We start from the raw sequence: 22,757 nt of genomic DNA on the forward strand, positions 1-22,757 counted from the left end.
TATGCCCCTACGTTGTTTTTTTTTTTTCGAATATTTAATTATTATAAAAGTTAGGAGCATTTAAAAAATTGTTCTAGCTCCTAATTTTTACAATAATCAAAACATCGAAAAAAGTCAATCGTAGGCGCATATCTATGGTTAATGTACATCAAATTATGTAAAAATATTTTCCCGAATGGATTCTCTGGATATTGTCCAAAGAGGAAAATGGGGACTACGTTTGTATGGGGAAGCGGCCGTCCCCTTTCCTTCTTATGCCATATAATTCAGTTGATTCATTTGATATTTAAAGCAGTGTCACCGCCACATCATATTCAAATTAAACATCCAATGAGTAGTTCGTAAAAACCCGAGTTAAGTATGTCAGAGTCATTTTCTTTTAGTAGGCAGGTGGCAGGAGGACACGGGCAGTCCAACACGCAAGCGGGCCAGTCCCAGAGGAGTTCCGAGTCCGCTCTCCGCGGTCACGTATAAATTACTCTGAGGGCAGCGGCCCTCTTTGTTGTCCTGGCAAACTTACTTTCTTCTAAGGTTTAAATCCTGACTTGAATTAAGAGCCACAGTTTAAAGAACTCTTTAGAGACGCAACCGTAAACGCTTTTAGGAGTCTGCCGCCTAAAGGTCAATAAAACTTTAGACGTGGAACGAAATTGCATTTTTGATTCGCTATGGAACCGATTTTTCGTTTTCGGAAAATATCCACAGAGAAAATCTAAGGAAGTTAAGGCACCTTGGGACAATACCAAAATACTGGTAACAGCTATGTATATTATATTAGTAATATTAGTGTCATGTTTATGAAAACATGATACTAATATACATAGCTGTTTTACAAAAATATTACCTATCCTTATTATACAATAGTTAGCAATGAAATTGTAGTATTTATTGTTATCGTATCATCATTCGTTGTGGGTCGACTGATAACAACTCACATTTCAAAGCACAGTTTGTATTACCTATGTTTTTCGTAATGACGCCAATAAATACAAGAAGGTATTTAGATTTTATGGCGTAAAAAATTGCGGACCGTTCGCTGATGGGCCAAAGAGATAGACACAATCATTAGCAGCTGTCAAGGGCGCGGAAACGCGTAAACGGCACCTTTGCCCCTCGTCCGTAATAACGTCCTAAAAGCTAATTTGTGTCGACGTAGTGTCAGTAAAATAAACTCATCTCTCACCCGGGCCTGAAAAAACATTAGCCGTGTAATTCGACACTAATTAACAGAGGGTGTCATGAAGCAATATATCAACCTCCTTACTTATTAGTGGTCCGCAAGACGCGACCCAAGCGCTCTTACACGTACACCTGTAACTCGGCTGGACAACTTCATTGCGCATCGTGTGACCGCATCTTCAAGACAAAGTTTGGTTTTGCGAGCCACATTAGGGCATTTCATAATCCGGATAAGAATAGTTGATGCAGTCTGCAGTCGCCATTGCCCGATATGGCAAGGAAGATTGAGTAGTGACCAAATAGGCTGATATGACTTTTCCGACTTCCTCATTTCTGTGGAAAACATGAAATACTTTATAACGATAGTGAGAGCGTTTTCATGATGTTCGGTCGTAATGCCCGGGTGTCGGGTGACCTTTAGAGAAATAAAGCTGTTAGAAAATGCCGCTTCGATTATCGATATGACGCTTCATTTCAACAACAAACAATAATTAAATACATAAATAAGGCACTTCTTTAATTTTTGCTTCTTTGTAGTCGTATCCGACATCCGATATCGAATCGTGCAATGTGAGAACGATCTGAGACGCGTTTGCGCTCGAGAGTGGTTGTATGCCGTGTTCTATCCATCAAAGAAGCAGTTAATTTGCGAGCAGATGAGCGAAGACATCATCGCTCATCTTTAAATGTACATACGTCGGCAACACGTGCTCGTCATACTGCTTTATGTAAATTCGGTATTTATTTTGTTGTGATTAGCTACAAACTAACTTGATTGTTATAATTATGCTTAATTGGATAAAGCACTACCTATACCTACTTGACGGAACTTTACATCAAATAATTTCTTAGAGTACCTATTTAAGTTTAAAAGGTCTCCAATACGCATTTAGTTAAAGGCATGGTGACGATTTTTCGACTACGTACCGAAAGTAAAAAAAAAACCTTATGTAAAAACAATTTTCTTCATAGTGCGGCTTATTAGCCTCAAATAAACAGAGACGTAGAAGTTTTTTTTTTCACTGGTTATTAAGATTGATAAGAGTTCCGTTTTTGCCGACTGAGGTATAGAACCCTAAAAAATGTTGCGGTAATTTGTATCTGCTTCCTAATAGATCTTTATTTACTCAACCTAATCGATAAAGTATCAAACTAACAAACAGGGTACCCACACTGTTAGTTCAAACCGTCAAACAATGAAGTTAGTAAGCAACATAACCGCATACAATCTCGGCAGCATCAAATCTTATTATTGCCTAGTTTTGAAAGTTATACTTTATTATGTATGTAGCAAAGGGTGTTTAGCGATGTCACATTTGTGCAAGAAACGATATTTAGGAAGTAAACACCAGATAAATGCAGGCCTCAGGTTTATTTTTTTCATTTTTTTAGGATTATATGCGCCATTCTTAAATAAAGTTTATTTATTACAAGCTTTTATTTAACTTGCAATGTACAGATGTAAACTTATGTATCTCCGTAACACAAGTATATTCAAATAGGCCTAGCAACAAGCACTAACAACATTTAGGTAAAGTTAAGCCTAGAAATAAAATAAAACACACAAGCTATAAAATATACTTACCTACAAAAAACGAACGCAATTACAAAGAAAATACCCCTTCTAATAAGTCGGACTGCGGCATGGACCCCATGACACTGGCGGCGTTACCTCTCTGTATTGCAAGGGAAATACGTTGAAAGAGGTACGCGCCAGCCCTGGGGTCCCCTGAGGTGTCGACCAGCCGCGCCGACAGTGCTCCCATGAATATTTTCATGTCGGCTGACCAGGGACCCAAAGTCTCAACCGCGAGCGCCGCAAACTCATAGTCGTTAAGCAACGCTGAGTATTTGCGGCGCTTGAGTACTTGGGCCTGGTCTGCCGCAGCGCCGGCCCGAATGCGGGTCCCCTGAATATGGGACTGTGCAAAGGTGTCGACACAAGTTGCGTCCCACACCAGGGCCCTTCCTAATTTCCACGGCACCAACGTGGCTCCGTCAGGACGCTTGCCGTCGTCCCTTGCCATGCCCACAGGTTCTAAAACCGCAGGCACAGACACGGTGGCAAGCGCGCGACGTACCAAATCGTTAATGGTGCCGTGGCGGAATATTCGGCCGGCGCTTCTTGAGCATGAGAGGCCATGGCGGCCCAACTGGTCCACATCCTTGCCGCAGACGCAAGTATGAGGAACACATATTCTGGACCCAAGCCTCAAGCATATTGCTATCCTTAAGCTACTTGGGTCCAGAATAGTGCCGATCTGTCTTGATGGGAGAGCTTTTAACCTTTTAGCCTCAGGCCATTCGAAATTACTTGAAGTTAGGCGTGTTATGTGGGTTATGTCACAATCTCGAATGTTGCATATTAATTAATAAAATTAATTGATCATTTTAAAGTTGTCTACAAGTGGTTAGTTATTCAATGTAACTAAAGCAGTTATCACACTGTTCATTCAGCAGGATCTAATAAATCTAGCAGCAAACTCAAGCCACCAAAATTATGAATAGGGAGCTTGAAATGATAGTTTGGCGACTAAATAATAAATTGGCATCTATTATTGTTTAGCGTATGATTTTTAATATTTGTTGTCATATCTGGGGGCACGGCCGTGCCCCCGCCAAGACGAGACAAAGGGCAAAAGGCAGTGCATATCTTTTCTCGGCACGTTTCGCCGTATTTTCGAACTCTCGTAGCTTCGTCTTGGACAATGCTAGAGAGCTGTAATTTTTTGTATACCTTGTACTCAGTAGACTTATCAAAAACACCAAGTTTTATTAAGCTACCTATTATACTTAAAATTTTATAGTACCTTAATTTTCACTGTCCGAAACACATGAAATTCGCGTCATAGAAAATACAGACTACTTCCTGAAGTCTTAGAAGGCTGAAATTTGGCATGTAGGGATGGGTCTGTATGCAGACACATATGGTGACCAGAAATCTGTAACTTTCGCCCTGTAACCCCTTCAAATGGGGGTACCTAAAAATACCTCTAATCCTGAAAACATTGGTTCCTGAAGTCCTAGAATCGTGAAATTTTGTGTGGTAGCAGTGATCGGAATGCTAATACAAAAACAACAGTAAAAAAAAACGTAACGTTCACGTAAACCAGCCAAATAGCGCCCTCTATATTGGCACTGTTTCTTGTCGTAATCTTTTCAAAACCTTACTTCAAACACAAGCGCTGGTGGCCTAGCGGTAAGAGCGTGCGACTTTCAATCCGGAGGTCGCGGGTTCAAACCCCGGCCCGGCTTAATGTTAACAGAAGGCTGGTTGAAAAAAGTGATCGTATCTACAATATCTACATACATGTAGAAGCTTATATAGCTAAGTGCAGTGCCACACTATGACACTACGGATTGGTAATGAACTATTACATATAATGACATAGCTAAACTAAGCTCATAGACTACTTCTGCAAGTACAAAAGAGTTTCGCTAGATGTCACCTTAATTAGTTTAATTATTATATCATAGAATTGAGAAACTTAATGTATCAAGATTAGGTAAGTATTAGGTATTTGCTTTGGTATTTGTATGGACTAATACCTACTTATTGTACCTTGTTAGGATAGGTTTTAACAGTCGCTTTTCCGGAAAGGAAAACATCGCGAGGAAACGGGACTAATCCTAATAATGGCAGTCGCTTTCGCAAAAAATTGTGCCTTGATATTAGTTGCCAACTTGCCAAGCGAACCCCAGGCTCCCATGAGCCGTGGCGTGGCTAAAAATGCCGGGATAACGCGAGGAAGATGATGAACTTTAAGCACAAGGGAAGTTCTGTGAGCTGCACAACCTCGCGAACAAAGCCTAAATAAGTGTAGCCTATTAGAAAAAAAAAACAAAACTGTATTGATACTAAAATTATTTTACCGAACTTGATTAGCAGTTAAATTGTCTGAACGCGAAGGCCGATGGCGAGCACTTCGCAAGTAGGTGTTTGTGGAAGTCGCAAGAACCATGCATGCATACAGTTGTAGGTACTAAAGTTTTGTGTTTGAACACTACAGAAGCGCGCCTCTCTTGGTCACTTCTGACCTTAATATCTTCGCGGAGCTCGTCCTTCGGCCAAACCATTCGCCATGAAGATACTTGGAGACGTTGCGGGTAGCGTGTACTTGTCATACGCGCCGGGCATTCGGCCTTCAGTAGCCAAAATGGCAAAACGGAATCCTCACAGTTTTGTTTAGTCCGTCTGTCTGTCCGGTCTTCCGTCTATCTGTCCATATTATGTGACAGCCATTTTGGAACATTATGTGTATTTTGTGAGCAGACTATGATCAGTTGTTTTATAAAGTTCATTTCGTACTCGACTGACGACGTTCATGTGACTCGTGTCTCACGTAACAAAATATTGTTAATTAAATTAAATTTGCCAAAATTTTAATTAAATTAAAAAAAATAAAGGTGAATATATGTAGTCATATCATAATAGGAAGTTTGCAGGCACATACGACTTTTTGTTTTCGGATGACACAGTATAAGTTTATAGTTTAAAGTTTTTTTTATACCATCAAACAGTTCCAAACGATTTAGAAACTCGCATGCGTGTAGAGATCTCGAAACACCAGAGTAACGCGACCGTAAGATGTACGAGTATGCATATTCGGAGAGCTCATTTATATACCGGTTTCTTTACCTCTTGACTCGCGTGTAATAAGTGAGCTATTTTAATATTTTTTAAATAAATTCTGCTCACAAAATTTTCCGAAAATAAGTTGTACGACTTATACAGGAGAATAGCCGGAGACTAGAAAATATTTTTGCCCAACTGTAACGAATACCTACGCTTAGCTCGCACTTCGCACTCGCTAAATTCAAAATTTAATTTAAAAAATACATGTCTGGGGATCAAACTCGAATCGTCGCACTACAAAGCCGCGGTTTTCCAACAGCACTGCGATAGCACGTACGTACCCACACAAAATTCACTAAAATCGGTTGAGTGAGCTGAATCGGAGACCTTAACTAACGCTTAGGTCATTAAAAAGAATTCCGATTATGATAATAATGCTTTAAAATTTCTAGAAACATACAATTTATAATACATAAAATTCCTGACTTATAATTTATATAGGCTCTACATAGATGGCGCTAGCAATACGTAATTTTTATAAAATCTAATGTTAAAATATTTTAGAATTATGCCTGCTTATCCTGTATTATCGTAGATTCTATAAACGAATAAGTCATTTCTAGCTGGTATCACTTAGCTAGCTATGTTAGCTAAGTAGAGCTAAGCTTGTAAGAGTCCACACTCTTACAAAAATGAATGAAATCCCACCAAAAACATTTCATGTAAAGTGTTGCCAAGACTAGGCGCATAAAGCTTTTACACTCAAAAGCTATCAGATCCCGTAGTAGGTACCAAGACTTTTACTCTGTAAGTCCTAACTTTATTAGCTCTAACTGTATAAAGCCAACATCTTGGTCAAACGTACAGTACGGCTTGGCCGTTTCGTTGCTGTCAAATGGACAAATTGGACAATCCCTTAATGACACTCAGAATTTGAAAGACTTGTGTAACTACTTTGTACAACAAGTCCACCGAGTGAGTGTTTATGTGACTGCAACGAAACGGCCAAGCCGTACTGTACGTTTGACCAAGATGTTGGCTTTATACAGTTAGAGCTAATAAAGTTAGGACTTACAGAGTAAAAGTCTTGGTACCTACTACGGGATCTGATAGCTTTTGAGTGTAAAAGCTTTATGCGCCTAGTCTTGGCAACACTTTACATGAAATGTTTTTGGTGGGATAGTTGTTTACACCTAATAAGTAATAAGTAATCATATTGAGCACGTCGTTTCACGTAGTATGTAAATTGCGGAAGTAGCTACATTTTTATTTTATGAATATTGGTTTATATTTTGTAATAACACATCATTTGTTTTTGAAAACGGGTAAAAAGTAACAACGCAAACATCATTATTTGCGCGTACTTACCTGTTCTGATTATCTAAGACTTAAGAATTTGTCTTAGGTACTTTAGGTAGGTAATTCGGTCCATGGGTGTTATATAGTTTAAATTAAATGATCAGAAGGTTTTTTAAATTCGATATTTCGAGCATATGTATTTCATTAAGTAGGTAAAACGATTTTTAATACAATTACTCAAAAAGTGCTACTTTGCGTAGCTACATACATTTATGACATGTAAAAAAAATGTTTTTATGTCTATTTTCAGAAATAATAAAAGATTAGTGCTGGTAATTATTATATTTTTATTCCAGATACCTATAAAAAAATATAAAAAATATATCATGCACAAAGACTATTAAGAAAATATTGTCATTTAAGTATGATTTGCTTTAAAATTTACTGTTACGGTCGCCCTTTGCAGGGCCTAAATAAGAAACATAGAGGCAGTAAATTAATTACACAACAACCGTTATCTTCCGATTGATTCTACAACTGGGTCCTGTTTAATGACTAGTCAGCACGCATAGTGCAAGTATTTCGCCTCGTTTTTCATGGATTGTTTAAAGACACTATTGAGTCCACTCCCCCTCATTAATTTTCACTAGTCCGTAAGCACCGCGGCCTTCGCGTGGCCCAAACATAAATTCCAAGATAACTTGGACAAACAAGTGGAAGTTCAAATAAGTACAGCCCTTTCGAATGCGTCCCCAGTGACATACTCGTTTGTGAACTCGGATAAATTATTGAAGGAGTTTGTATGGTAAAGCGTGTAGGTACCCTCAAGTTGAAACGAATGAATACCTACAATAAAATTATAATGTTTCGACTACGAAATACTTATACTTTCTTTTTGCTTAACTTTAACTATGGTGGCATGAAGCTATTGCAGAACTTAATTCAATGATTTATCATTATTGATCTATCATTTTTATCACCTGGTTTTATACGATCCACTGCTAGATACAGCTTCCTATTATCATATACCATATGACATAGCTTGGGTTCTAGTGCTTTCATGACATTGGATACGAGGACTATGATGTGGATCCGTAGAAATACCTATTCCAAATCAATTGGGTTATGATTATGATAGTAAACGGCCACATGATAATAAATCCAAAACGTAAATTTTAAAGAATAACCGTTCTGCCTCTAGTCTGACTGGCCTGTAGGCTCTGATGGTGGTACAACAAGCAGTTGTAGTAATTGCTCAGTTCAGTTTAATGTTTTAAACCTCGCCATAATATTATGGTGATCATAATCATAACATTATATGCGAGTGCACGCAAACCCCGTTAGTCTCAAGAGCCCTTGCGTTAGCGGAGACGTAGGACAACGGCGTGAGCTAGAAAATGCTTCAAAAATTACAGGACTAAACGCCGGAACCGACACCTTTTATGCATACATTTAGACATGGAATTAAGGATGTGATAGAATTAAAGTAATACTGAGAATTTCTTGTAATCTACAAGAATTGCTACTGTTAAATGCCTCTCTTGGGACATTTGTAACAAACATTTTACGGGGTTTTAACTGTGTAGCGGGTGTAAATTGGCAACAAAAGAGATCGATCATCGCAAAGATATAGTACCTAATGAGTAAAACAAGAAATAAAAAACATTAAAATTAAATTTAGGTTCTGCGTTTTTATTACTCAATTTTTCTTCTTCAATTTAAGAGTTATCCTCTTGCCGGTGGAGTATTTTCCATTTCTGCTTCTCGTATGCCATATCCTTGACCTCTTTATCAAGAGCTATATACGACACCAGCTTTTCCTTTTACTCTATTTTATTTATATATATTTTTTACGATTACGTAGGACTTTAAATTTAACTTTAAAATGGGTCACAAACATGTGTCACTCCGTACCGATGAGTGTCGTCAGGAGCTCGGGTTGCCAACCCGAACCGACCGGCGGTGAGTGACCCGTTTTAAATATATTTGATATGTCTGTGTCTCACGGAAGTTTTGTTATAATTTGTTTTTCAAAAAACAACGAATTTTCTAGCATATTAAACCCCACTTTGTCAACAAAGCTCTGCGATAACAATGAACAACTAAATATAAAATAATCGCAGTTTCCGTTTATCGAAGTTGGACAAATGAAGAGTAATCCGTGCAGTCGAATCGCGGGCGCACCAAAGCTAAATATTCATAGACAAAGATATTATGATAGCCACCCGGCCGCACCCGCCTCAGCTATTACGCGGTGATATTAAAACTTAATTAAAATTTGTTTATCACGGCTCGAAAGCGATTAAAACTTTAAACGAAGCTGCGATGCCGATGTACCTACCTACCGCCTAACGGAATGGGTTCATGAATAGCGCTAAACGGAGCGTTGATTTAACATGTGTTGGTGTAAAACTTACTTTGTTGCTTTCAATACTGAAGTACACATTTCATTTCATTTCCATGCAGGGTTCACGTTCAGTACGGATCAAACAAAAGCCAATGATATAGAATCTTAAAATCTACTTATTCACCCCCGTGTGCAGCGTCTGCAAATTGTATTGACACATTATGAATGAATTCAATCATTATTGCAATTTTGTTGTTGGGTGTATTTATGTTCAGCGATTTATGTTACTCCATGCGTTCATAATGATCAGACAAGTTTGCTGCCAAATTTAATACGTAAATTTAAGGACACAAAATTGATGATTCATAAGTTGATTGGCTTTCTTTTGATCCGTGCTGAATGCATCACATATTGACGACCTGTCTGGCCTAGTGGGTACTGACCCTGCCTATGAAGCCGATAGTCCCGGGTTTAAATCTTGGTAAGGGTATTCACTTGTGTGATTAGCTCAGATAAGGAGTCATTGGTGTTTTCTAAATACATAGAAAACAGTAGTAGTAAGTATTTATAAATAATTATATATTTCATATATTATATAGTTGTCTAAGTACCCACAACACAAGATATTGAACTTACTGTTAGGCCAAGCAATAAGAAGGTATAGACGGAAATGCAAGGAACACAATTTTTAACTACGTAGCTTTGTTTGGACTAGTTAGGAGATGAACATATCAAAAGTCCCTGGCCGTAACCCTGGTGCTGGGGGGAGAGGGGGGTTTGAAGGCTCCATTTTTCGGTTTCCCGATTATATCTCGGAAACTGAGTGACTTGGCCACTTATACAAAATGAAAAGAGACTTAATTTATTACAAGTTTTATTCAGTCAAGTTTTTCGATATCTTGTATAGTTTTTGAGATATCCGCTCTTAAAGGTTTATTTAGGGCTCTCATTTTTATCTTGATTATCTACATCAGTAAAGCTGCTAGGCCGGGTTTGGTAACGTTTTCGTATAAATCGGGGGTGCTGAATTCATTTATGGTATCAACATTAACACCTTTCCGAAGTAAAAACCTATAAACTTTTAACAAATATCTTTTTTTTTAACTCCTCTTCACGCTTAAACCGCTGAACCGATTTAGTTGAAATTTGGTAAATAGGTGTTTTAAGTCCCGAGACAGGATATAATATAGTTTTTATCTCAAAAATCATACTTTGAAGGTGTGAAATTTGGTGTGAGGGGAATTCAGCTTCTTCGGCGAAGATGAATTCCTGAGGTTAATACTGTTTAAATTTAGGTTTGAAGTCATGTTTGGTATCATTGTCAACTAAATCAAACTTTATTTAAATAGGTTTAGCGGTTATTGATTCCCCATACAAATTTCCACCCCACTTTTCACACCCTTAAAAGATGATTTTGGTTATAAAAACTATCCTATGTACTGTCCCGGGACTCAAACCATCTCTATACCAAATTTCAACGAAATAGGTTCGGCGGTTTAAGCGTAAAAAGTAGTTTTATAAAAAATACCTTTTTTGGGCATTTATTTCCTGGCCTATGTGTTAGACAATCTGTGTGATAATGTCCTGTAACCTGTAACCTGTAACATAATATATTATTATTCTAAGTGTAATAACAGTTTATTAATTTGATCTAGATTTATTATGGATATGATTTGTCGGTGTCAAAAGTGACGTTTCTGGTTGAAGACATGTCATTTTTGACACTGAGAGATCACATCCATAACAAATCCAGATCAAATTCATAAACTGTTATTTTATAAGAATAGGGAATATTACGCGAAACTCTGCGTAGGTGGCGCCACTACCACAATCTGAGCTTCTATCGCGAAACAAGTAAATCAAAATTTCGTTATCTAACATCTCTGTCACTTGCATATTCGAGAGATAAAGAGGCAGCTATCTGCCTTTTCACTATCTAAATTTCGGATTCGCGTTTCCCGGTAAGTCCTCTGTAAACAAACCGCCTTGATGCATCAATGTCATATTTTATGGTCTCTGAAAACGTGTCGAAAACCAGTGGTTAAAGGTAACTGCCGGCCTAGCCAAGGTGACAATCGCTATCGCTTCGATAACGAAACGCTTTGTGTCTCTCCATCACTCTTCCATACTAGTGTAACAGTGACAATTGCGTTTCGATCGCTAAGGATCGTAAGCGATTGGCATGTTGGCTACGCGGCCTGTACCTTTAACAGGTTTTTATACATACAGCTTATACATACTGATGTATAAGTTACTCTATGATTTATGCTAATTTAAACATGTTATAATTTTTTTAGAATTTGCGCATAAAGCGCCCGCAACAATCTCTGCGAATGCCAGAATACACAATAAAATGGATGAAACTTTTTCTTAAACTCGAGTTTCGTCGCCGCATTCACCTCCATTTGTCCCTTGACATATTCTTTATTTGCAAACTTGTTCAAAACATTGCCCTGTTTTGTGAATTTTGTTAATTTTGCGGCTTATGAAACTTTTAAATCATGATATCATTTCTACAATAAGAAACCTACGAGTTACGTTTATGAATAATCAGTTTAAATAATTGTCGATAGGTAGATGTAAATTTTTCCAAATTGTTTTTGTATACACAGTTGATAAATTATAAATATTATTCCTATCATCTCAACAATCATTTTCTATATTTCCATTTCTTGTAATACCGCAACAGGCACGGGGCACGGGCGGGCGTCGCGAACATCGTTCGCTATTGTGGTCAGATTGCACCTCAGGGCTTAAATTTAATCTCGCTAGTCAGCGAGCCCTGACGCGAGAAGACTGACTTACTATATGCGACTAACACCTTGTTGGTTTTATCACACTTCTCGAGTAGTGCCGGTACCGAAAAATAATTTCGCTTTTTACTTAACGACTCATAACTTGCTTGATATTTTAATTAAAGTTCATTGCTTTCAAAATAAGCTGGAGCTTCAAAGAAAACAACCTTATATTGTGATAGCGGTTCGCCAAAGAACGCTGCAAATGGTGTTAAAGCTATGAAAATCGGCACGATTGATCTTTAGTCCATACAGGTCGCGCAAATTAGTTAGCCAGTTTGCCGATAGATGGCACTGTAAACAATTATGCTTCACAATTCATTCAATTCATTACAATTGTGCTTCTGCTCAAGTCTTTCGTCATTATAGTTACATTACATGAGAAAATTTAAAGTTTGTACGGAACCCTCGGTGAGCGAGTTAAACGAACTCGCACTTGACCGGTTTTTAGGGTTCCGTACCTCAAAAGGAAAAAACGGAACCCTTATAGGATCACTCGTGCGTCTGTCTGTCTGTCTGTCTGTCCGTCTGTCACAGCCTATTTTCTCCAAAACTACTGGACCAATTAAGTTGAAATTTGGTACACATATGTAAGTTTGTGACCCAAAGATGGACATGTAACGTAAACATATTAATTTTAAACACGGGGGCCACTTTTGGGGGGTAATTGAGAAAATTAAAAAATAAAGTTTGTCAAACTATATCGTGTTACATACCAAATGAAAGAGCTACATGAAAATTTTTGAAAAAATATACACAAAATAGATATTTACCTATAGATCAACGGAAAACCTATTAGAAATGTGCGCAGTCAAGCGTGAGTCGGACTTAATTACTTAGATTTTGATCCGACCCCTACGTGTTTTTAAAGACATTTCACATAAAAAATACATTGTTTAAATTGTGTAATGTACGGAACTCTTGGAACGCGAGTCCGACTAGCACTTAGCCGGTTTTTTTTTGTATGGAAAAAATATTTTTTTTTTTCAGAAACCTATCTTGTGTGGTATTAAATGGAACGGCATTTTGAGCCGGTTCTAAAAATATATCACATCATTACATTTCAGTCACGTGTTTTAAATAAAAATAAAAATAATTTTCAAAACATACAAACATCCTTCAGATACGATACCGTTGAATTATTATTTGTGAAATATACCACAAACAATACGTAATATTCTCATATTTCATTCCAGGAAAGTATCTTTAAAATAAAATAATTTCATTAATTTTTTTTTTTCAAAATAGTGAAAAATTATACACAAGAAATATTAAAAAAAATACTAAATGAAATTATTTTCAAAATTGATTTCTTGGGGTTAAATATAAAAATGCTACGTATCATTTGTGGTATATTGTACAAAAAAATCATTTAGGTATATTGTATCTGAAGGAGCCCAAACTTGATATTTTGTGTGTGTCGATCGCTCATATTAATATATTGATTTGTTTTCATTGATGTTAAAATGTTAACAGAAATTCTGAAAAAAAAAATCTAATTAATTGGAATGGGAGAAATTGTATAGGTTTGAAACCTTTCACTGGTTTTGAAAATGTTGATAAAAGTGAAAATTTATGTTTTTTTAGAAAGAATGATAAAGTTACAATTTAAATTCTTTTCAAGAACCTTTAACGCGTTATTAAGGGTAATCATTAATTTTGTTGGACAAAATATCATTCAATAATAATGCTCATTGTAAACAATAGCACGTCCTAATGAGAAATAAGGGTGCAGACGAGGAGATTATAAGTTGCAGCAACAACGGTCGAACGCGCTAATGAATGCGTCTGGGATTATCGCTACTATCACTCACTCGGGACCCTCCAACAAAAACAATACGGCTGTATCGTCCTTTATCAACATGACAAAATAAAGCGGGACACAAAACCGAGCTCACACGACATGCCTCGCAAATTGTGAGTTCGAATGGACGAAGATCTGAAAATGCGGTTATTGTGTAAAACTTGTCTGACATAGTGAATCCCACACGATACATTAATATTACTATGAAATCCCAGATAACCATAAAATTTAAATATTTTCAAATAAATTTTTTTTTTTACATATTTTGAAACGACACGTATATATGGATGTCGAAAAAAAGGTTAAAAAAAGGGAAGGGAAAAAAGGTTAGCTCAGGTTGTTTATTGCCGTCCATTGTCTTTGTTATGGCCGGCATTTGCAAACTAAGATAAGGAATCCTAAATGCATCCTAATTGCTTATCTTTCTGGGGAGGCTGACTATCAGTCCGCCGGACGATATCGGCCTGTCAGTTGTTCGGAACTGTCAAATTTTTGTTCTAACTGACAGGCCAATATCGTCCGGCGGACTGATAGTCAGTGGGACCCTTAAACAACAGCAACTAATAAACTGTCTTTACTATCTATTGTTTGTTTCATTACCTGTTTTTACCCTTTACATTATTAAGATAAAGAGTTCTAAATGCATTGTAATTGGTCATCTGTATGGGAGGCGAAGTTTAGCTCGCTCGTAAGGATCGAGGCAAAAAAAATCTGAACTAGTTCACTGCGAATGTCCCCGATAGTACCTAGTACCTATTAACCTAGATAGTTAATTATGTACCTAAAAATATTCCAGATTACATAGGTACTCGACTTTACTTAGCTATAAAAATAGATGTAAAAACGCGTTCAAGAAATATTACATAACGGACGGGAATGTATGATGACAGGTGTCCTTTTTCCTTATTGTGTCTAGTAGGTATACCATATTATTATAAATATTATATAAACATTAAGCATGCAGTTTGAGCGAAGTGAAGCATTTGCACCACGCATAAAATTTTGTAAGTTTTTATGGCGCATCTTAGTTTTAAGTTCTTTGTATTATGTTTTATGATAAAAAAAAATAAAAAAAATTAAATCCAATTTTTCCATAGCCTAAGTAGCCTTATTTATCTGCTATTGTAGGCATCTTTCTGATGGTAACATTATTCTTTTTGTATAAAATATTATAGCGGTAAATTTTACTCAACAAAAATAAATAAAAGCAAATATGTGTTCCAGACTTGACCTGACGGAATATGCAAAACAGACATGATATGTAGCTTTCCATCAGAGAAGGGTCCCTATGCTAAAGGTGCATTAGGAGCCATCCCAAAAGGGACCTTATGCTCCAGTCCATGTATAATAGGTACCTACTGTTTTCATTTTACAAGAGGAAAAAATTGTGTTAGCGCATCAACCTTTGGTCAACATTATTACAACCCAACTCTGTTTTCTAAAATGCTTCACTGGTCATAAAAAAATTGTGTCTATTATTAGAAAAAAAAACATTTGACACGAAGGCTTATCTTGCCGGCTGCCGCCATTACTAGGTTTAATTAAGAGTAGGGTAGGGTAGGAAACAGTGGCTCAGCTCGAACAGTGGCTCAGTCGCCCTAAGTTGGAATTAGGCTGAGTGAGCCACTGTACCCGACTATTATTTTCCTCGCCACTGTTCCTACCCTACCCTAATTCTCAAAAAAGTGTGATCATAATTAACCTGTCATCGCGTTTTTTAATTGAATGTATGCTTATTTTCTCTTTTTCATATGAAAAAAATGTTTATTGATAAAGAAAAACAATGTTTATCGAGGCCGTCATTTTTTTATATAAATTTATTACTTATATTCATCATATAATTTTGTCTTATATTTAAAACCACCACGACCACCACCACCACCACCACTTTTTACTGTAAACTATCTTGTCCAACTGCATCGCTCTTACAGTTTTAGCTCTTTAGATTTTATGAGCACCTATTTATGTTAATAAAATATCATGCTATATAATAACAATACCTTTTAAGATGTACGTTGCATGGGTCTTATGTATAAATTTTGTACAACAATATTCACGAACGAAGTTTGTCCAAGGATATTTTCACTGTAACCTGTACATCCGCGGTATTACATCTCATGATCTCACTCACACACAGAAAATTATATTAAGATGATAACTTTGGCAAAATATTAGGTAAGTATCAAGCTAACCACCGTAGGGAACTGTCATGAACAATGTTTCGTAGTTTCGTTTCTTGATTATTTTACGAAATTGGTATGGGGCATAATATAATAATATCATTTTAATATTGCATGAAGGTATATCCATCTATGCTAAAAGTGAGACATGCGTAATTATTACCGTTTAAGGGATAAAATCTAAAAAATATATATTTTTCACTGTATTCTGCTTAACTTTCACCTGTGATGATGAAAGTACAGTACTCGTAGTACTCATAGTACTCGTAGTAGTGTAGGTGCTTTGTCTTCTATGTATCTTAGAGTACTTATAATTTGCTTCACTCATATTGTAAAACCACACGCGCGTGTTAAGGTATGTTATGTACCAGTTGCATAAACCACTATTAACATTGGTTCTTATGTGTATTAACACTCGTACAGGTATTTCACAGCTCGGAACTAAAGGAATCGTGCGTGGCTTATTGTTCCCCACAGGAATAACCGCTCGTAAAAGTTTCCCCTATACCTATCTACTTTTATTTTCCACACATCTGGGCAACGGTACGGGTAACAAATTATAATGTCGAACAAGTTGTTCGCAGTAGTTTGAATGTTGATAATTTATACATGCATATTTTCTGCGACTTTATCTCCATACGTCGTTACCGAGGGAAAAAATAAACAAATCTTTTAAATGATATATACACGGCGTTACTTGAGCCACTGAAAACCTGAGACACCCCAACAGTTTTTTTTATTTTGAACTAATTTTGAGTATTTATTCTTTAATCCGATAAATATTTAAAAAAAATATTCGTTGTTTAGTTTTCTTAACAATTCTATTCGACTGGTAATTCTACACAAGATGCTTCATCGTTTTAGTGACGTCAAACAATTGCTAGTTACCGTCGTAAACACTGTTAACTGACCATTTGCATACCTTACTGCAACGAGATAAGGTTTACTAATGGCTAGTTAAGGGTGTTGCTCATTGACAAATAACGTGTCAAATGCTAGTTATTGATATTGTTGCATTACAAACTTGTAGACTGGGCATGTAAAAATAATAAGAAATAATAAAAAAATTACCCCCATTAAAATATAGCGCAATCGATTCTCCTATCGATTCTGAACAAACTGTTTTTAGGTTTTCAGTGGATCATGAAACACCGTGTATATGTATATATAGCAGAATGTCTGTTTAGTATAAAAATATTATTCTGCCTCCACGTTCTAAACTTTAAAAAATGATTTTAGATAATACGAAGAAAAGGTGAAACTTGTCTGACATTGTGTAGGAGTTTGCTACTTAACTACCTATAAGTCAACTTGCCAACTTAAATACGTAATAAGCCAGTGTATTTATTTCTTAGTTTTTTATGTGATTTTCGTAATACATGACTAAAATTGTATTTAAATTTGAACTCGTAGGTACATATTAAAGTTTTGCAATACGAGTGTAACTTCTGTAATTGTCTTTATGTCATAATCTTGCAGTACTCACTGCAAGTGCAGCAGTGTTGCAGTGAGTACTGCAAGATTATGACATAAAGACAATTACAGAAGTTACACTCGTATTGCAAAACTTTAATATGTACCTACGAGTTCAAATTTAAATACATAATCATCATCATTTTTGCTCCTACGATAACGATATATATTTATCAAGGTGACGTCAATAATTGACGTGCCGCATTTAGGGTACACTGTCAATAATACCGCCACAAAAAACATTAGTAATTCGTCAATATTCGTACCTACTTATTTTTTAACACTTCAAATTACCAATTTTACTTCATTACAAAAATACTTCTGTGTAGATAGATGTGTATAAAATAATTATTAATTTAAACATAAGCTCAATATGTACATACTATTTATTTAAACAGCTCAATTTATAAGTACTATGACATAGCAGACAGTCGTACTGACATCGTACAGGCGCCAGACGAAAACATTTAGTTGTAACGTTATAACCTAGTTATTAAGAGTATACACTTCGGCCGCTTCTCCATAAAAACGTAGTCCCCAGTTTCCTCTCTGTAATGTTTTAACACATTTTGATGTATATTAACCATTAGCTATGCCCCTATGTTAGACTTTTTTCGATTTTTTTATTTGTGTAAAAATTAGGAGAGAAAAACAGATTTTTGAATACTCCTAACTCTTATAATAATAAAAGATTTAAAAAAAATCTAAGATAGGGGCATATTAAACATAATATCTTAAGAAGAGGCAAAATAATACAACACTATCACGCGTCCGAGTTTTATACCGTTACCATCCAAACAAAATAGGATTATAGTGTAAAGTCTAAATTATCTTCTACCATAACAGAATTACAAATCATTTCTAAAATAAAACACCGACTTATACAAGAGTATTTTAAAATTATTAACATTAAATCCGAATTACGTGACTGACGTATAATCAGGCGGCTATGGCACGTGTTAAATCTCATTGTCTTACTTAACCCTGCGTTCATGCTTAGCTTAATACGTATTTAAATTATTTATACTACTATATTTTTCTCTATAAAATCGTCAGTGCAAGTATAATTAGCGTTTTTATTGTTTAGTTGCTGATATTGAGATTAAAAAAATAAAAAGGTATTTATTGCAATTTAAAACAAGTTCCACCATTGCCATGGGGTATGGTGGGGTTGAGCACCAGCTCAAAGGATTTGTAAATAATCATTTAATCTTGATCAAATCTTCTTTATTTCTTCTATACGTAACTGTAAAGGAAATAAGTATGCCAGGATTTTCGGATTTTTCGAAACAGGCTGTACTCTCTATCTTTGAAGCTGATAATATAGTAACACAATTTTAATTTTTATTGTGACTAATACATGTAAATAAATATGTACAATAATACTAGTACAATCAACGTTCTATCCAAAATAAAATAAAAAAGTAATTCGAAAATTTGATAAATAAATATGTAATACGCGTGTCTTCTCGTATCTATCTTTGATTATCCTTTGCTTTATTTTGGTTATCTACACTTATTACATTTTTACATTTTGTTTGGTGCTTTGTTGATGATCTATTATAGGACATTCTTACACAGATGTCTATTCAATCTTTCTATTAATTATCTTCCAGAGCTAAAATTTTTAGTTTAGGACAATACAAAATTACATACGTGTAATACAAAATTATCGCTTATACAAATGTCACTTTTGCTGGAGACACGCCTCATCCAGGACGGAACGGGCTGAAGCCCAACCGTGGCTCACAGATTTCGGGTCTTTAAATTTACTCATTGAAGATTTTCACAGTCGGGTGTATGCTTTACATACTTTATTTACCGAATAGCAATATCAAATCCCGATCACAAAATACGATTCTGAAATTGTAAAGGCTGTTGCAAGTTTCCAGTCATTTTTCACAGCTTTATGATCAGTGGCACGCATATCGCGCCGAGGAAATTGCCACGTTACATCTCAATAGGAACGTCGATGGTGTCAACTGTTGCTCCTTCGCTACGTCGATATCTACTCTGCTTCTTGGGAGTAAAATTGCACATAAATTATGCTCGTAACATGACAAATACAACAATGACTACACAATACAAACTAGGTATCTAATACTAGCATTATAACATTTAGTCACGGGCTTAGGTATTTGTTATTTTATTTGCGTCTTAATCTGCTTCTGTAAACAGTGTACAATATGGCTTGACACGCTGCCGCGTGTCTAGATTTCCTTTTCTACCAATATTATACAAATACCTATAGTTTTCTCATTCACTATTTATCACAAATTTCAATTTTATAATCATATTTTAATATATTTCTCTTTACATCTCATTCCTCCTCTTTTTATGTAAACTATACACGGCTGGATTGTATGTACCTACATAACGAAAATAAATTTGTTCTAAATAAAACTGAAATTAGGCTTTTCTGTAAAGCAAACTAGCCCTTGTAGCATAAAATTTAATTACGTTTTAATTACCACAAAAATCACCGTACCGTTACCGTATTCGCGTGGTCAAAGTGAAAGCTTCTAAAATGTAAATTTAAAATCAGTACGAGTAGTTTTCTGAAAGCATTCGCTGCTTATATTACTTTGTTGCCTTGGGAGCTTAACCCTTAAAGCGTTTCTGTCACTTTTTTAGTACAGGTACTAAATGTGGCGCTAAGTTTAAACACTATATGCGGGCTAGAAAAGGAAGTACGTTTAAGAAAGTGAGAGCATTATACTTTTTTTTCTAGCTTATTTTATTGACCTTATTTATATACAGTGTCGCATATTACTTTTTTTGTCGCAAAAACACTTTGCTTGCCTAATAAATTACATACTATTTAAATTAACAGAAATATGTCTACGTAAACAGTTATACAGCGTACATTAATTCATTAATGTTTACAATTAGGCGTGTATTCTCACCCTTATCAAATTAAGAGAACAATGAAAACTATTCTCATTATAACATTTCACTGTTTTGCTTAGTCCTTTATTTTTCACAAAATTAAAAATGAAATGGATTTTATTTATTTACTTAAACTTTATTGCACAAAATATATAGGTACAACAATGTACAAATGGTGGACTTAATGCCAAATGGCATATACTGCCAGTCAACCATAGGGCCAAATACCTAGTTGGTTACTTCTTAAGTTCTGTTACCAGAGTTTTCACGGTATAAAATGAAATAGGTAGCGATTTTTCATTATTCATGTATACAGTTGTAAAGCTTATTTATAAGCTCACAATACCACGTAGTAAACATTGTTGTTCTGGTTATGCAGAATTCCTTGTAGCTTGTAGCACTCGGAAAAATGGCGTAAAAAACACGCCAAAAGTACGCTCCCTGTTCATGTCGTTTCTAAATGCTATTTATTTCTATTAAGGATGTATCAGCCTTGCACAATTCGATAGATTGATTAATCATCTTTTATTTTATGTATAGTTTACGTTTGTTTCTTTGATTAAATACATAGTCTACAGAGTTTTCCAAGCCTGCCTCCTGCACAGTTATCTAAATCTATACGTTTTCTTGCGAAACTGAAAAACATGCAATGTTTGGAGAGGAATATCTTAGGCATAAACTAGTAAAAAAAAATCCCTCATTGCCTCAGGCCTCCTTAAAACAAGCAATTGAAGCTTCTGGTAAAGTTGCAAGATTGCATTGAACACACTTTTGTAAAGTATAATTTTCATAAATTGACCGCGTAATTATGTCTTCATGTAATCTGGAACTTTTCAAGGATTCCCACAAATTCTCCATCTGAATTTTATATTATTATATCATGTTTTGATTATTACAAAATAAGCTATCAAACAGTGCCAATACTTTTTTATTTTAAGCTTTATTTCATATTTAATCAGTTGAAAACCTAGTAACAGAACTTAGTGACCGCCTAGGTAGAAATACATAGCATTAGTGCTGAGAGAAAAGTATATTGAATGAATTAAAAAATACTGTACTTGTAAACTACTTATTTATATGTATGTAATACACGAATAAATAAATTATATATGTATATACTAAACTATCACAATTTAAAATATATGTGACGTTCTCAACTACAAGGTACCACATTGTCGGTTGTCGATAAGGTTGATTTCTAATTGAAGCTATATGGAAATAGCGCCTTACTGACAAGCGACAATAAGTACCCTTTTGGTTGAAAATGGCACATATATTGATGGATATTATCCGAATTCTTGTTTAAGCAAATAATATAATTATATATCCGTTTTAGCATTAAAAACTGCTCATTGAAGAGCTTGAGGGAGTGCATTCCAAATACGACAAAGAGGATTTTGTAGTGATTTTGTAAAAGGATAACATATATTGTAGATACTTTAAAACGTGTATCATGTATCGCTAAATATGTTACTTTGGTGCATTTTACTTATATGTATGTTGCTAATATTTTAAAGAAACAAATATATTTTGAACAAAGGTAATGTAATGTTATTGAATACTAAAACATATTTTAAGAATATTTAGCAAGACAATGCTTTTAACATTACTTTTTAAATTGTAAGTTACGCTAAGCTAAGCTATATTTACATATTTTAAAGGACGTATTTTAAAGTAGGCATTCTACTTTTACCACAACTTGAACTTAGCATTCGACAACATCAAGAGAAACTACAAATATGATTTGACTGGTAGAGAATGCCTATAATTGCATTAAGTCCACCTGTTGTACTCTATTTTAAGTGCAATAAAATTTAAAATACACTAATAAAATAAAATCAAAACAGCAGGAGGTAAGTTCAGAGATAAGAGTAAAAAGAGTTGCTTTACAGCCTAACAACTTCATTCATAATCTTATTTTTAAAAATAAGTGCTAAAGTACCGCATATATTAGGTACCTATATATTGTCACTAGTAAAAACAAGATAAAAAGATATCGCACATATCTGAAAAACGCCTACCCACGGAAAATACGGAACATGGAAGTAAGTAAAGATGCCCCCTCACTAATGCTCATTGTAAAGGCAACAAATACCCTCCAATCAAACTAACGCCCAACCGCAATTTATCTTGGCCAAAGAAATATTGTGTTCGTAAGTAGTGCTGCTACTCTCCGGCCGAATTAAATGTTGCCCTCTAAAGAAACGTGCCCTAA

This window comes from Cydia strobilella, chromosome 5 (genome assembly GCF_947568885.1).
Source record: "Cydia strobilella chromosome 5, ilCydStro3.1, whole genome shotgun sequence".
Taxonomy (NCBI): Eukaryota; Metazoa; Arthropoda; class Insecta; order Lepidoptera; family Tortricidae; genus Cydia; species Cydia strobilella.